The sequence below is a fragment of the Brassica oleracea genome, chromosome C2 (genome assembly GCF_000695525.1).
Source record: "Brassica oleracea var. oleracea cultivar TO1000 chromosome C2, BOL, whole genome shotgun sequence".
NCBI classification, from domain to species: domain Eukaryota; kingdom Viridiplantae; phylum Streptophyta; class Magnoliopsida; order Brassicales; family Brassicaceae; genus Brassica; species Brassica oleracea.
The window spans coordinates 40,772,991-40,787,801 of record NC_027749.1 but is presented as its reverse complement, the minus strand read 5'-3'; the positions used below and the strand labels follow the sequence as shown (position 1 = coordinate 40,787,801).

The 14,811-nt window shown below is 30.3% G+C and overlaps 1 pseudogene; it reads left to right on the top strand.

Annotated features, from left to right (window-relative positions):
• The window catches only part of LOC106324238, a 19,729-nt pseudogene that overhangs the window by 2,890 nt on the left and 2,028 nt on the right, over positions 1-14,811 (top strand).

Sequence of the window (14,811 nt, the reverse complement as noted above, 5' to 3'; positions counted from 1 at the left end):
GATGTTTTCATTTTCTCTTTACGTTCTACTTTTCTTTAAGTTTTCCTTTTCCTAGATAAGTTTATTTTCCTATTTCTTAGGCTTGGCTTTCTTATAAATAGTGCTCTAAAGGTTTGTAAGAGACACGATTGATTGAATTAATAAAGAGTTTTATTGCAACCGAGTTTTTACAAGAAGTGTATTCTTGCAAACCTCAAACCTCTGTTTTTCGTGTAGCAAAACAGAGCCTCTTTTCTGATTTTCGTGGAGAAAACCAGAAACCTAACTTGTTTCTCTAGCTTTCCGGGAACGTGAGACTCAAGCTTTCCATCTATCCCTTCCGCTCCATCAGAAAGAGCCCACAAATCTCATGCAGATTTAACACGGAAAGACAGAGAAATCTTATTTTACAAAAGAAGAACCGAACTAAGCATTGGGGACTTTGAAATTGAATTTTGGACGTGACGTATAGAGGCTGATTGTTTGTAGTTTTTCAACTAGTTTTTGGTTTTTGTTACTTCAAAAATTAGTTTTTGGTTTTTGTTACTTCAAAAACTATTTTTTAGCCAATCAAAATTTTGTAAGAAATTGATTCCTTATAAGTTAGCTAAACTAGTTTTTAAAATAACTACATCTTTCTAAACAAAAACCAAAATCTGAGTTTTTTTAGTTTTTTAAAATAAATAGTCCTTGCTTCACGTTGATTATTTTTCTTTTTATTTCAATTATTATTATTTAATAATAATAAGTTTTGTAGTTTTTAGTATTATTACCATTATTTATCATGATTGTGTGTCTATTATTCACAAGCCGTTCAGATAAAATAAATTTTAAATTCAGTTAATTTAAAATAAATAAATATATGTTTTTGTTAAATAGTATTATATACGTAAGCATCAATGTCCTATCAATTAGGGTTGAACAAAAATCAAATATTACCGTATTTTTTAGTATTTGTGATATGCTTCGTACACACGAATATCTAATTTTTCGATTTGATTTGCTTCGGAAAAATACGGATATAAGGTTTTTCGGATATTCATAAAATTCATAGATATTTACAAATATTCACAGATATTTAAGGATATTTAAATTTAGAAACTCATACTAAATTATTATTTTTAATATCTTATACATAATATAAAATATAATGTAAAAATTAATGAAAATATATGTTTTCAAAAAGTCTAAAATTAATTACATTTTCTTATAAAACAAAAGTTTTTAGAAAAGTGTAGTTTTGTATAAAGATTTTATATTCTTTTAGTAGTTTAATATTTTTATTAGTAATTTTATAAATAAAATAAATAATAATTTTATGTTAAATAATAATTATATAAGATTATACATTTAAAATTATATATTTAGTTATATATATACATCTATTGGAGCAGAACGAATATTCGTCTCTAGTTTTTTTATTATTATTTGTGATTTACTTCGTTAAAAATGGATATTAATTTTTACTATTTGCTTTGCTTCGAAAACTTATGGATATCCAGATTTTTCAGATTGAATCAAAACGAATAACGAATCGAATCAAATTTACCAAAGCTAGTACAATATTTGAATGATAACTTACCTAATAATAATTGATCTTTATAATTTTTTTTACTATAGTGAACTAAAAAATAACTCATAAATATTTAAGCTTATTGATAAAATAAATTTCATTAATTAAATGTTAACTATTAAAATAATATGTATATATTGCTGTTGATAAATTTTGGTATTAGTTAGGGAAATTAGTTCTCTATCAATTTAGTATGTTAGTTTTTTTTTGAACAAAAAAAAAGTTCTCTATCAATTTAATAGTTCATGAACTATAAGACCTAACCAATATAATAATTTTTATTTTTACTCTTTTCAAAATAATGATTTTTATTATTAATATTTTTATTAGTTAAAAAGTTAAAGTAACCATCCAATCAATTTTTTAGAGAATGGATTCTTTAAAATATTGACAATAAGGTTAAGTAAAAATAGTTCGTTTAACATATATAATATGAAAATATTATAAAAGAAATTTTTTAATAAACTTGTCAGTAAAATATAATTAACTATTCAATTTTTTTTGTAAAGTTACATATTTGTTAAGAGATCTATTGGTATTATTTATTTAAAATGATATTTATTTCAATAACTTAATTAAATTATTCTACATTAGTGTCTGTTAGTCAAATTGCTAAGACAATTAGGAAAAGGAAAACTTGTTAGGAAATGCACGGTCAAATTTGCGGTAAATCATAATTTATGAGATCAGAAAAACACACATAAAATGGTTAATAGAGTGCGGTCAATGTTGCCTATGTCTCCGGACCTACTACAGATCTTTTATTATCAACCTGAGAATTTTACAAGCTCTCATCTCACATCCGACCCAAAATACTTAATTTTTTTTACAAAAGAAAAATTATCTCACAAGAAATATTTTGTTTTTTTTCTTCTTTTTCTTATTTAAGGTATGATTTTGTTCAGTCATCCCATCTGATCCTTTAAAAGCCTGAAGAACTTTCTAAACTTAAATGTTTTATAACATTTCAGCTAACTGATCGATTTTTCTTTGTGGATCAGATTTCAAGTCAGGCCGGGCAGTCCAAAGCTCTAGAGAACCAAAACCTTCGAGCCAGCATAATAAGGGCATCCGCAGTGGTTAATTTTTACCAAAGTCTCTCAGCAATTTTTACCAAAGTCTCTCAGCAAAACAACTAATATAAAAATTGAAAACAAGAAAGATAGGGCAAGAAATAAAAGAGACGTCCCTATGGAAAGAGACTTTTCATTTGTGTTTGAAAAGTAATTATACAAATGTCAACATTACCTATTTTACCACATTAACTTTTAATTATGTAATTACTTTATCTTAAAATACTAAGACCATCCGCAGTGGGTGTTCTTCCACAGTTTCTCAATAATAAAATATGTCGAAAAAATGAAAACCAGATGAGAGATGAGAGAGACGATTGTTCATGAAAAAATTATGTTGGATGGGGAAGAGACTCTTGTTGACAGATGTTTAACATTTAAAGGTCAATTTATCTAAAAGGTAAAAGAAAAAATAATTATGTAACTAAAGTATTATTATACACATTTATGAGAGACCAAAAACGTTTTTTCCGCTGCTGATGCTCTAATATATTTATTTTGAGAGACTTTGGTAAAGAAACCTATTACTAATGATGCATCATTAGTGGTTCAATTTCTTAGTGGAGTATCTGATGAGTTTAATATTAATATAGTTTTATTCTGTAATTAAAATTAAAACCAATAATATGTAGAACCATTCATAAAGTAACAGGTAGCATATAAATCTATGATGGATTTGGCAAAATCTCTCTGCGACCAGAAGTTTCTTCCCATTTGACATTCTCTCTCTTGCTTTATTAATTGCTTAAGACTTGACGAAGACTTGGTAAAATCGCTACGGCCAATAAATGTTATACTGAAAAAGGATACGTTGACAAGTTTTAAGATTTTCATGTGGGTGATGATTACGTTTGTGGACGTAACTAAGTCAATAGGAAACTTCCGTCAAGTTGCATCATAAATAATGGTGAAATTGGTACACACCAATTTGCCACGTTATATATGGTCTAACATTCTTTCAGAAGATCAGTTACCGAGTCTCTCTCTCTCATCATCTTCTTCGTCCTCTTCTCGCACTTGGGTGTACGATGTTTTCCCTAGCTTCAGTGGGGAAGATGTCCGTGTTACTTTCCTCAGCCACTTTCTAAAGGAGCTTGACCAGAAACTTATCATTGCTTTCAAAGACAGTGAGACTGAGAGAAGTCGATCGCTGGTTCCCGAGCTTAAACAGGCCATTAGAGATTCGAGGATTGCTGTGGTTATCTTCTCCAAAAGGTACGCATCTTCAAGCTGGTGTCTTAATGAGTTTCTGGAGATAGTCAAGTGCAAGGAAGAGTGTGGTCAAATAGTGATACCTTTTTTCTATGGTTTGGATCCTTCCCATGTGAGGAAACAAATCGGTGACTTTGGGAAGATCTTTGAAGAAACATGTCACAACAAAACAGAGGAAGTGAAGATCAGATGGAGTGAAGCTTTGACCAATGTAGATAATACCCTCGGGTATCATTCGGTAATCTGGTATGATTTTATGAACCGTTCATTCTTGAATAAAGGTTGTGAAATTATACTTCTCGCTTCTCAGAGGCGTGCCTACCCTTTTGATTTTGAGGCATTGGCCTCAGGCCCCTTCTCATATTAGTTCATTTTGGGGCCCCGAATTTATAGATTATGACATAAACAACGTGATAATATGCTTTCTTTTAATAATCAAACATCAATTTCTATTTTCCTTTGAGCATTAACTTCTGGTTTTCTTATTAATGTTGAAAACTTCTTTGTCTACGTAGAATTTAGCTTATAACAAGACACTAGGTAATAACCCGCGCCTTGCGCGGAATGTGATTATTAGTTTCGTAATTTTTAATAAAAAGATATTAAATCTGTTTAATCTGGATATTGGTTCGGTTTTAAGTTTTTTTTTGGTTTTTAATCTTCTAAAATATAACTATTATTTTAAATTAATATTCATTTTAGTTTATTTGGTTAAAATGTTTAGTTTTTTGGTTTTTTCCGGTAAAAACAAAAAATTAATATTATTTGTTTATTTTCATGTTATGAATTTTAGATAACTGTCATATCGAACCAATAGTTTCTAAACATATAATAGTTTAAGAAAAAGAAAAGAAAATTATTAAAACAAATCATTTCACTACAATTTGGTCGGTAGTGAAAGAATCATTAAGAAAAAATATTCAACTTTCAAAAAAATTAGACACTTCAGTTGTGGTGAATACTTAGTTAAAACGTGCTCCCATCAAGGTGCACATATATGTGTATGTAAAAAGTATACAAAAATAGTTGACAAATATATAAAAATATTGTTAATTAATATTAAATGACATTTTTGTTCAAAATAATACGTGAAAGATAAAATTAAAATTAATTTAAAATAAAAAAGGCCTTGACATTAGTCATTTTTACATATAAATAAAATAAAATTGTATCCGTAAATAGGAGTGGGCACATATCGAATATATGGGTATTTGGAAGCATTCGTGTCGATTCGATCTTTAGCCACCTAGATATTTGGTGACTCGGATATCCGAAATGTTTTAGAATTTTAAAGAATATCTGATTTGATCCGTAAATAAAATAAAATTTTAAAATAATTAATTTTTTTAATAATAACGTTTTGTTACAAAAATAAAACATTATTTAACTTTTTAAATTCTAGTACCTAATATAATAAATTTAATTCATAAAAATATTGTAAAACTGATATAAAGTATAATATATATAACATATATATATATATATATTTCTTTCTTTACATATATGTATATATATGCATATAACAGATCAAATTAGATATCCGTTCCTAAAAATATTGGTATTTGTGATTTGCTTCTTTTTTGGATATTGTATTTTAGTATTTGATTTGTTTCGTAGAGTTACGGATATCCAGATTTTTTGGTTCAAATCAAAACGGATAACGAATCGAATCAAAATTTATGAATATTTTGCTCAACTTTATCCGTAAACAATAAAAATAATATATATATAGTTTGGCTTTTGATTCGTTATCTATTTTTGTTTGAACCGAAAAATCTAAAGTTTTATTGGAACCATTTATGTGAGTTTTATATTAAAAAAATCGCAAAGTACATAGTGTGAACACATTTATGAATATAATGTGAACGCGTTAGCATACTTATTATCAAATCATTGTGAGATTGCCACATGTCTATTATAATGTGAATGCATTTATTACAATGCTTCTCTTTTAATATATAAGAGATATAATGTTTTCAATCTAAGTTTTCAATAATTTTTTAAGTTGTTGTTTATTTGTCAACGTATATTAAAATACTATTATTATACTAAAATTACTAGATATTTTTATTATTAAAATAAGATTAGCTATTTTGCCTTAGGCCCCTATTATGCTAAGCACGGCACTGTCGCTTCTAGAGAGTGACATTATCTTTCTTATCGTTAGGGGTAACGAAGCTGCAATGATTGAAGTAATCGCCAATGATGTTTTGGATAAACTACTTTTAACTTCATCAAAGGATTGAGAGAACTTTGTCGGCATCGAAGATCATATCGCAGAACTGAGTGTACTGTTGCAGTTGGACGCGGAGGAAGTGAGGATGGTTGGTTTATGGGGTTCTTCAGGGATCGGCAAGACTACAATTGCAAGAGTTTTGTTTCAACGAATTTCTCGACACTTCCGAGGTAGCATTTTCATAGACAGGGCTTTCGTATCTCAGACTATGGAAATTTTCAACGCAGCTAATCGGGACGACTATAACATGAAGCTGCATTTGCAAAGAAATTTCCTATCTGAAATCTTAGGTAAAGGAGACATAAAGATAAATCATTTGAATGCAGTTGGGGAGAGGCTGAAGAATCAGAAAGTTCTTATTTTCATTGATGATTTCGATGATCAAGTTGTGCTAGATGCCTTGATTGGTCAAGCTCAATGGTTTGGAAGTGGGAGCAGAATCATTGTGGTTACAAATGATAAGCATTTCTTAAGGGTCATGGGATTGATCACGTTTACGAGGTCTGTCTCCCATCTGAAAAGCTGGCTATTGAGATGTTATGTCGATCTGCTTTCAGGAAAAATGCTACACCTGAAGGTTTTAAGGAGATTGTAGTTAAAGTGACAGGACTTGCGGGCAGTCTTCCTTTAGATCTTTGTGTTTTGGGTTCATCTCTACAGGGGAGGGACAAGGAGTACTGGATGGATTTGTTGCCAAACCTTCAGAATGGTATAGATGGGAAAATCGAGAAATCATTGAGAGTCAGTTACGATGGATTAAGTAGTAAAGGAGATAAAGCTATATTTCGCCATATCGCATGTCTTTTCAATGGTGAAAAAGTTACATACCTGAAGTTGTTCCTCGCAGATAGTGGCTTGAGTGTTAATGTTGGGATGGAAAACCTAGCTGACAAGTCCCTCATTCATGTAAGTAGGGGTCGGGTGGAAATGCACCGTTTGCTACAAGAGATGGGTAGAAGTATTGTTCGCCGTGAGGAGCCTGAAAAACGAGAATTTCTTGTGGACTCGCAAGGTATTTGTGATGTACTCAGTGAAGGCATTGTAAGTTATCTCTTATATTCGTGCTCCTTTCAGTCATGACTCAGTAAATAAGATTTAGAGCATGATATTTTAAAAGCAAAACTAAGAGTTACCATTTATTTAGATTTTGATCTCTCTTTTTTTCGTAACATAAGATTTTGATCTTATTTATTGATATTATATGATTTTCAGGGTACTCCAAAGGTTTTAGGTATATCACTGAATATTGATGAGATTGGTGAGTTGTACTTACATGAGGATGCATTCACAAGGATGCGTAATCTGCGCTTCCTAAAAATTTACACAATACATGGATTTATCAGAGAAGTTAAATTACAGTTACATGAAAACTTCGACTATTTGCTGCCTAAACTGATATTATTGCATTGGGATGAATATCCAATGAGATGTCTGCCTTCTAAGTTTCGTCCTGAAAACCTAGTCAGGCTCATAATGAAGTACAGCAAGCTCGAGAAACTGTGGGAAGGGATTGTGGTAAGTTTTGAGAGTACATAATTGTTATGTTATCAGTAGTTAGATTATAATCTTCATTTTATATTGAGAAAATGATTAAGATAGCACTAAAATTTTTTTTGTCACAAATATAGCCTTTAAGAATAAAAATGACCAAAATAACACTTAATGTTTTATCAAAAGAGATAAATATACACTTATACCCCAATGGTAAATTAATTTAGACATTAGAGTTTAGAGTTAAATGGTGGGGTTTATGATTTAGGGTTTAGAGTTTAGGGTTTAGGGTTTGGGGTTTAGGGTTTAGAGTTTAGGGGTGGGGTTTAAGGTTTAGAGTTAAGGGGTGGGGTTTAGGGTTTAGGGTTTAGAGTTTAGAGTTTAGGGTTTAGGGTTTAGGGTTCATGGTTTAGGATTTAGAGTTTGGGAGTGGGGTTTTGGGATAAGATTTCAAATTTTGAAAAATAAAAATTTAAATTTTTCAAAACATAAAATGCTATTTTGGTCATTTTAGTTTTTGAGGGCTATTTTTGTGATATAAAGTTAGAAAGTTTCTATTTTGGAGGTTTGTCCTTTTATATTTTGGTTGATAGTCATGTTCTACTGAGCTCATTTTTTTTTCTTTTCTATTGTTTTGTGTACAGGAGCTTCCATGTCTCAAGAATATGAATTTGTGGGGATCTCAAAACTTGATAGAAATGCCAGATCTTTCTAAGGCCACCAATCTGGAGACGCTTTGTCTTGATGATTGCTATAGTTTGGTGAAGCTTCCTTCCTCTATTCCACATCCCAACAAACTTATGAAATTATACCTGAGGGATTGTCGAAATCTGGAGTCTATTCCAATTGGCATTAGCCTCACATCTATCAAAGAGCTATATCTCGATGGTTGCTCACGGCTGAGGAATTTTCCTCAAATTTCAACCAACATCTTAGATCTCCGTGTAGACAAAACATCCATCGAAGAAATCCCTTCAAATTTGAATCTGGAGAATCTCTATCATCTTCGCATGACAGAACCAAAGAGTAAAAAACAATGGGAAAGAGTGCTGGTATGTATGCACTTTCAAACTTGACGCCTTCTCCAACCTCTTTTTTTTTTTACAATATAAATATAGTTGCAAAGCTAAGTAAAAGTTAGTTAGTTTAGGCTTATCCAAGTTATTATCACCCACACCTACGTTTACTAAACATATATTTTTAAGAGAAACAATTGTTGCTACGTTTTTTCAAAAAAAAACAATTGTTGCTACGTTGGTCTAATTTTAAACATGAGCTTTATCATTAAGACATTTTATTTTAAGATACAGTTTGCAATTTTCAACATGATTAATTACATTAAGCTAATGATGTTGGCTACTAACAATTCAAGGATATTAGTATGCATAACATATACTTCGTGTAGTTGAATGTGTATTTTATTTACTTTGTATATGATCAACCATGTGGTGACCGATACTTTACGTAGCTGAATATCATTTGTACTGACATTAGTAGTAAATGTGAATAAAAATAAAAAGTATGATTTGAGTAATGGGAAAATTACATGTATACCATTTTTATGCTACCACTTTTCATTTTTACCACTACTAAATGCACATTTTCAAAAATATCTTCCTCATTAGGTGGCAAAAGACTCTTATGCACTTTTTCTTTATATATATGATAAATAAATATTTAAATAAATAAAAATCTAAAAAAATAAAAAATAATTTTTTAATATTTTTTCGAATTATACTATTTCGAAATTCAAACTCTAAACCCTAAAACTCAACTCTAAACCCTAAACCATCAATCCTAAACCCTATTTTTTTTTGAAATACGAACCCTAAACCCTAAACCATCAATCTTAAACACTATTTTGTTTAAATACGAACCCTAAACCCCGAAACATCAACTCTAAACCCTAAACCTTCGACTTTAAACCCTAAAACATCAACTTTAAACCCTAAACCCTAAACTTCAACTTTAAACCCTAAACCATCAACACTAAACCCTAAACTATCATCACTAAACCTTAAACCCTAAAAAGTAAGCTCTAAACCCTAAACCCTAAAAAATTAACCCTAAACCCTAAAACATCAACTCTAAACCCTAAACCTTCAACTCTAAACACTAAAATTTAAACCCTAAATCCTAAACCCTAAACCCTAAACCTAAACCCTAAACCTAAACCCTAAACCCTAAAACCCTAGAGTTGATGTTTTAGGGTTTATATTTGAAGGTTTAGGGTTTTAGGGTTTAGGGTTTGCGTTTATGGTTTAGAGTTGATGTTTTAGGGTTTAGATTTGAAGGTTTAGGGTTCGAATATCAGAAAAGTATAGGGTTTAGGGTTTACGTTTAGGGCTTAGAGTTGATGTTTTAGGGTTTAGATTTGAAGGTTTAGGGTTTAGAGTTGATGTTTTGGGGTTTAGGGTTTAGACTTGATGTTTAATGGTTTAAGGTTTAGAGTTGATGATTTCGGGTTTAAAGTTGATGTTTTAAGTTTAGATTTAGGGTTTAGGGTTTGGAGTTGATGTTTTAGGGTTTAGATTTGAAGGTTTATGGTTTAGGGTTTAGGGTTTAGAGTTGATGTTTCAGGGTTTAGGGTTTAGAGTTGATGTTTCGTGGTTTAGGGTTTACAGTTGATGATTTAGAATTTAAAGTTGATGTTTTAAATTTAGATTAGTTAACCATTTATTTATTTTTTTGTCAAAGTTAATCAAAATGTTATAAACGTCTTTTACCCTTCATTAAAGGTGAGGGTAAAAATGGTTAGTATAAACATGAAAAGCAATACTTTGAAAATAGTATTTTTAGCAATTTCTCATAAGTAATTTGTTAAAAAAAATTATATCGTAAAATCTGTAGATTTACGTTGTGAGTTTGATATTAAAATATGAGTTACTATTTAAAAAAAACTTATTGGTAACTTTTGATGTCTAAATTGCAGTGTTTTATTGTTATAATTTTTAAAACAACTGCAAATAGTAATAAGATTAATGAAATTTATTATAAATTTGATAAAAAAACAGATTATAGAAATTAAAAATATTACCTTGAAAACTAAGGAAAGATATTGAATTATATATATAGATATATATATATATATATATATGTATGTATAACAAAAGTTCCCATATATATATATATATATCAATAACATTAGTTTTATAACTTTTATAATTTTAAGAAATAAAAACTAAAGTTTTAAGAAAATTTATGTTTGAATAATTAAAATGGAAATTAGAATTTTTTGTAAAAACAATTGACTAACAAATAAAAAGATATATCAAATTATTAATGATGTTTTATTAACAAATGAAAAGGTAAACGTAAACAATTATAACATGTACCAAAAATTATTAAATTTGTTTAATAAAAGTGAACTTGGGATGACTAATAGAAAACCAAAAAGTACTAACTCATAAAATTTCTTGGTAAATCTAGCATTAAAGTTACAATAAAAGTTATGATTTGATGTAACTTGTCGTTAAACATATGTGAAACAAATTATAAATTTACTTAATAAGTTAGTTATTGTTTACAAGCATATGATTGAGAAAAAATGATATATAGATTGTAGTATATAATATTTTTAAAAAGCCTGTTTAACCCACACAATTTTAAACCACGCGTTAGTGGTCCAGTGGCGATCCTCGACCTGGGAAGTCATGGGTTCGAGTCCCGCTGGCGGATGTTGCTCTTGAGGGCCTTCGGGCCCAATACGGACACTTCCAACTACGCTGGCCACTGGTGGGATTTAAATGGGGTGATCACCAGCCCTCCTGGAGACCTCGGCGGGCTCCCCGGCTTAGCTCCGGTGGACGGTCTTTGGTTGATAGTCGGAGCCTTACGAGGTCTTCGGATACCAGGGTTATCAAAAAAAAAATAATGTGATGACATTTATTATATAACTTAAGTAAAAATATATCAGAAATGTAAATATTACTTACAAATTTAACAAAATTATATTGAAATATATGTAGAAAACTTGCTTAGAATACCATAAGTTTGCTAGCATTTTCAAAAATACACTTAATCAAAACTACTCTAATATTTAGGGTTAAGGTTTAGTGATTATTGTTAGGGTTTAATTATATGTATGTATATAATTATAAAAGTTTCCATATTTATAAATAATATTAGGTATATAACTTTTTTAATTAAAAACAACATTAAAGCCATTCAGCTCGACCATGCTTTTGGTTCCTGAATCATTGAGGTTATATATTTACAATCTGTTTCAAAGTACTGGCGATCTCTGTGGCGAAGCATGTTCTCCATAACCCAAATAAGCGTTCGTTGTTCAGATTGTATTTTCTTTGTTTCTAAACTATAGGAATTATTCATTCCTAGAGCCATTCAGCTACACTCAACCATAGAGATGATTGGTAAGTGCTGTAGCTTTATATTTTTTATTGTAGAATTTAATCTGTAAATTTATTTGCTGTAACTTTTCTTGCTGTAGATTTCTAAAGCACTAATTTTTTACCCTGGAAATAAAGCTCTCTACAGCCATATTTTGATTTTGCAGAATTTTTTTTTGCTGTGAGTTTTTTAAGGAAAGTAAAGTTCGATTGGTTAACATATATAGCTGTAGACTAAATTTTGACTGTCCAGAGCATCTACAGCCCCAACCAATCATTCTCATATACGATTTTTTATTCCAAGATCCATTTAATATGCAAATATTCTGTAAACTTAAGGCTTGGATATTTTTTTTGTCAGACCGTACTGTTTGTGCCTCTTCTGAAACCCTCAAATTCACATCAAAGTCAAACCATTCATCATATTCATTTTGAGCATGTATAATCAGCTCTTGTGGATGCACGGGTGATATCTGTGAATAACTTGTTATTCCGGATTTTTCATAGAAATCAAATTATCCATAGATAAAGGTCTCTATCAAATTAAGGGCCTTTAATATATTATGAACTATGTTAAAGAGAAAAAAAATGAATGTAGGAAGGATAGCTAGTAGAATGTCAAAAAATACTAACTCAGACTTTCATACATGACTTAATTTTGTTGATGTTATTATATCATTCGAATAATTTTACACAAAAAAAAAAGAATATAACTCAGATGTAAAGCACTATAACTCAGATAGAAATATTAAAAGGTTAAGATTAATTTATGATTAGTAACATTTTGAGTTATATTCATTACTCAAACTAAAACAAATATAATGAATGTTACTTTTCAAAGATAATATAGGATATTTTTTAATTCTTCACTTTATAGTAGCTTTTAAAAAAACTTTGATATATAGATTTGATTGCTAAGAAATTAAAATGACAATTAATCAAATAGTAATTTATATTATTAAAACTGAAGTAATTTTTAGTATTGTTTGGAAACATGAATAGCAGTATAAATGAGAATTGTTTGGAAATATGGATATCAATATTTTTAGTACTTTCTTTTATTTATACATTTAGCCATTGCAATTATAATAAATTAAGTAATTCCTTTTTGTATTTCTTTTTATTTCTAGATTATGCCATTGTATTTAAAATCAATTTAAATTAATTAATTACAATTCCAAAGTTTATTCAACCAAATCGATATTCAGACCATTATTAATATTGTACGAATATTAACTAAATCACATGTATTAAAGAGAGATAACATTTTTCTATATTACATCAAATTGTATCAAGTTGTAATTTTTTAATATAATATTATGTAAAAAAAACATTATTATCAAACATCTATATTATAAAATAGTATATTATACTCTATATAAATTACAAAATCTATATATATAAAAAAATATTTGTCTCCCTCCTGTTGCACCACCTCAGCATCCAAGTCACAAAATCGAGTCATGAGAAGCCGACACGTGTCCCTTTTATAAATACTCTGCGTTTCATCTATACAGTGGGCTGCTGCTTTCAGTTTTGTTATAGAGTTGAGCCGAAACTGAAAACATTGTCGAAGCCCAATATTGACAATCTTGCAATCATGTATTTTTAAGGTTCATGATATTCTTCAAACTCTGATTTGTTAAACCGACCATGGAGTTTTGGATAGGTTATGAGAGACGAATTTTACGGCCAATCTTTGGTAAGAGCTGTCATTTGTGTCGATTTGTCTGTATTCCTTCTCGACGGCAAAGGGAAACCGGACCGTTAAGGGATGCATTCAGTGTTGCCATTGACAACCTTCTTAATTACCCACCCTTCCATGTTTCCTCATTCAATGAATATCTTTTTTCTTCCAGTAGGTGTATCTTCTGCTATAAAAGGTGAGCTTGGAACCCGTGAACATCATCATTTCATTCCACACAACCATAAAAAAAATTCTTTGAGCAGAGGAAAGAAGAAGCAAGAGAGGCGTACCTGAGTCTCACTGGAAGAGCCTAAGCTTGATGGTCCAAGTTCGCCAGAAATAAAATTGGAACCTCAGGCTCCGAACCTGGTTTTGGTTGGTCAGACTGTTGTTCTCAAAGAAGTCGACGAGAGTTACAGGAGAGTTACAGGTCGGGATCGACATCTAAGTCAAATCTAGAAAGGAGAGCTTCGATCGATTAAGGAGGTATGAGTGAGATTCGCGAATCTCCCTCAAGCTGACTCAACCGAATATGGATGTGCTTTCCACGGAGATAAAATTTTCGGAAGAATACAAAAATTAGCGACAGGAGACGCATCGGGATCGACTGGATTTTTGACCATCCGGTAAGTCGGGCCTCTATAGACATGACAACAAGTCCTGACGGAGTCGCTGATATTGTCATCGCAACAAAATCAGATAAGGAATAAGAAGCTTAGCTTAATTCAATCTCAGAAGGAGATTAAAGATTGTTGGAGATGATTAGATTTGGAGTTCTGCTGAGACAAAACAGTGGCAACGGATTTGGTGCTAGGATGAGCTTGGAGGTTAACGAAGATTAGGAAAAGATTAGGTATGAAGAATAGAAGAAGACGATTGCTCAAAAAAAAAGAATAGAGAAAGACAAAGGAGATTTTGTTTGATTCTTGGTGTCGAAAGAGAAAAAAAATTAGGTTAGAGTTGGTCAGGTGACTGTTAGTGGGCCTCAGCTCTAGCTTTGTTACAGCAGCCCACTCCAAAGCCCACTTCTAGATACCTGCACAAAGACAAGTTTGTTAATTTTGTACGTGAAAATAGAAAAATAGGATGCAAGTCATACGAGTTTACGAACTTTAAAAGATATATGTTTCTCTTTAAAAGATATTTAAAACATATACGTCGTATTTTCATAAAGCACATAAAGCACATATATGTTTCTCTTTAAAAGATAT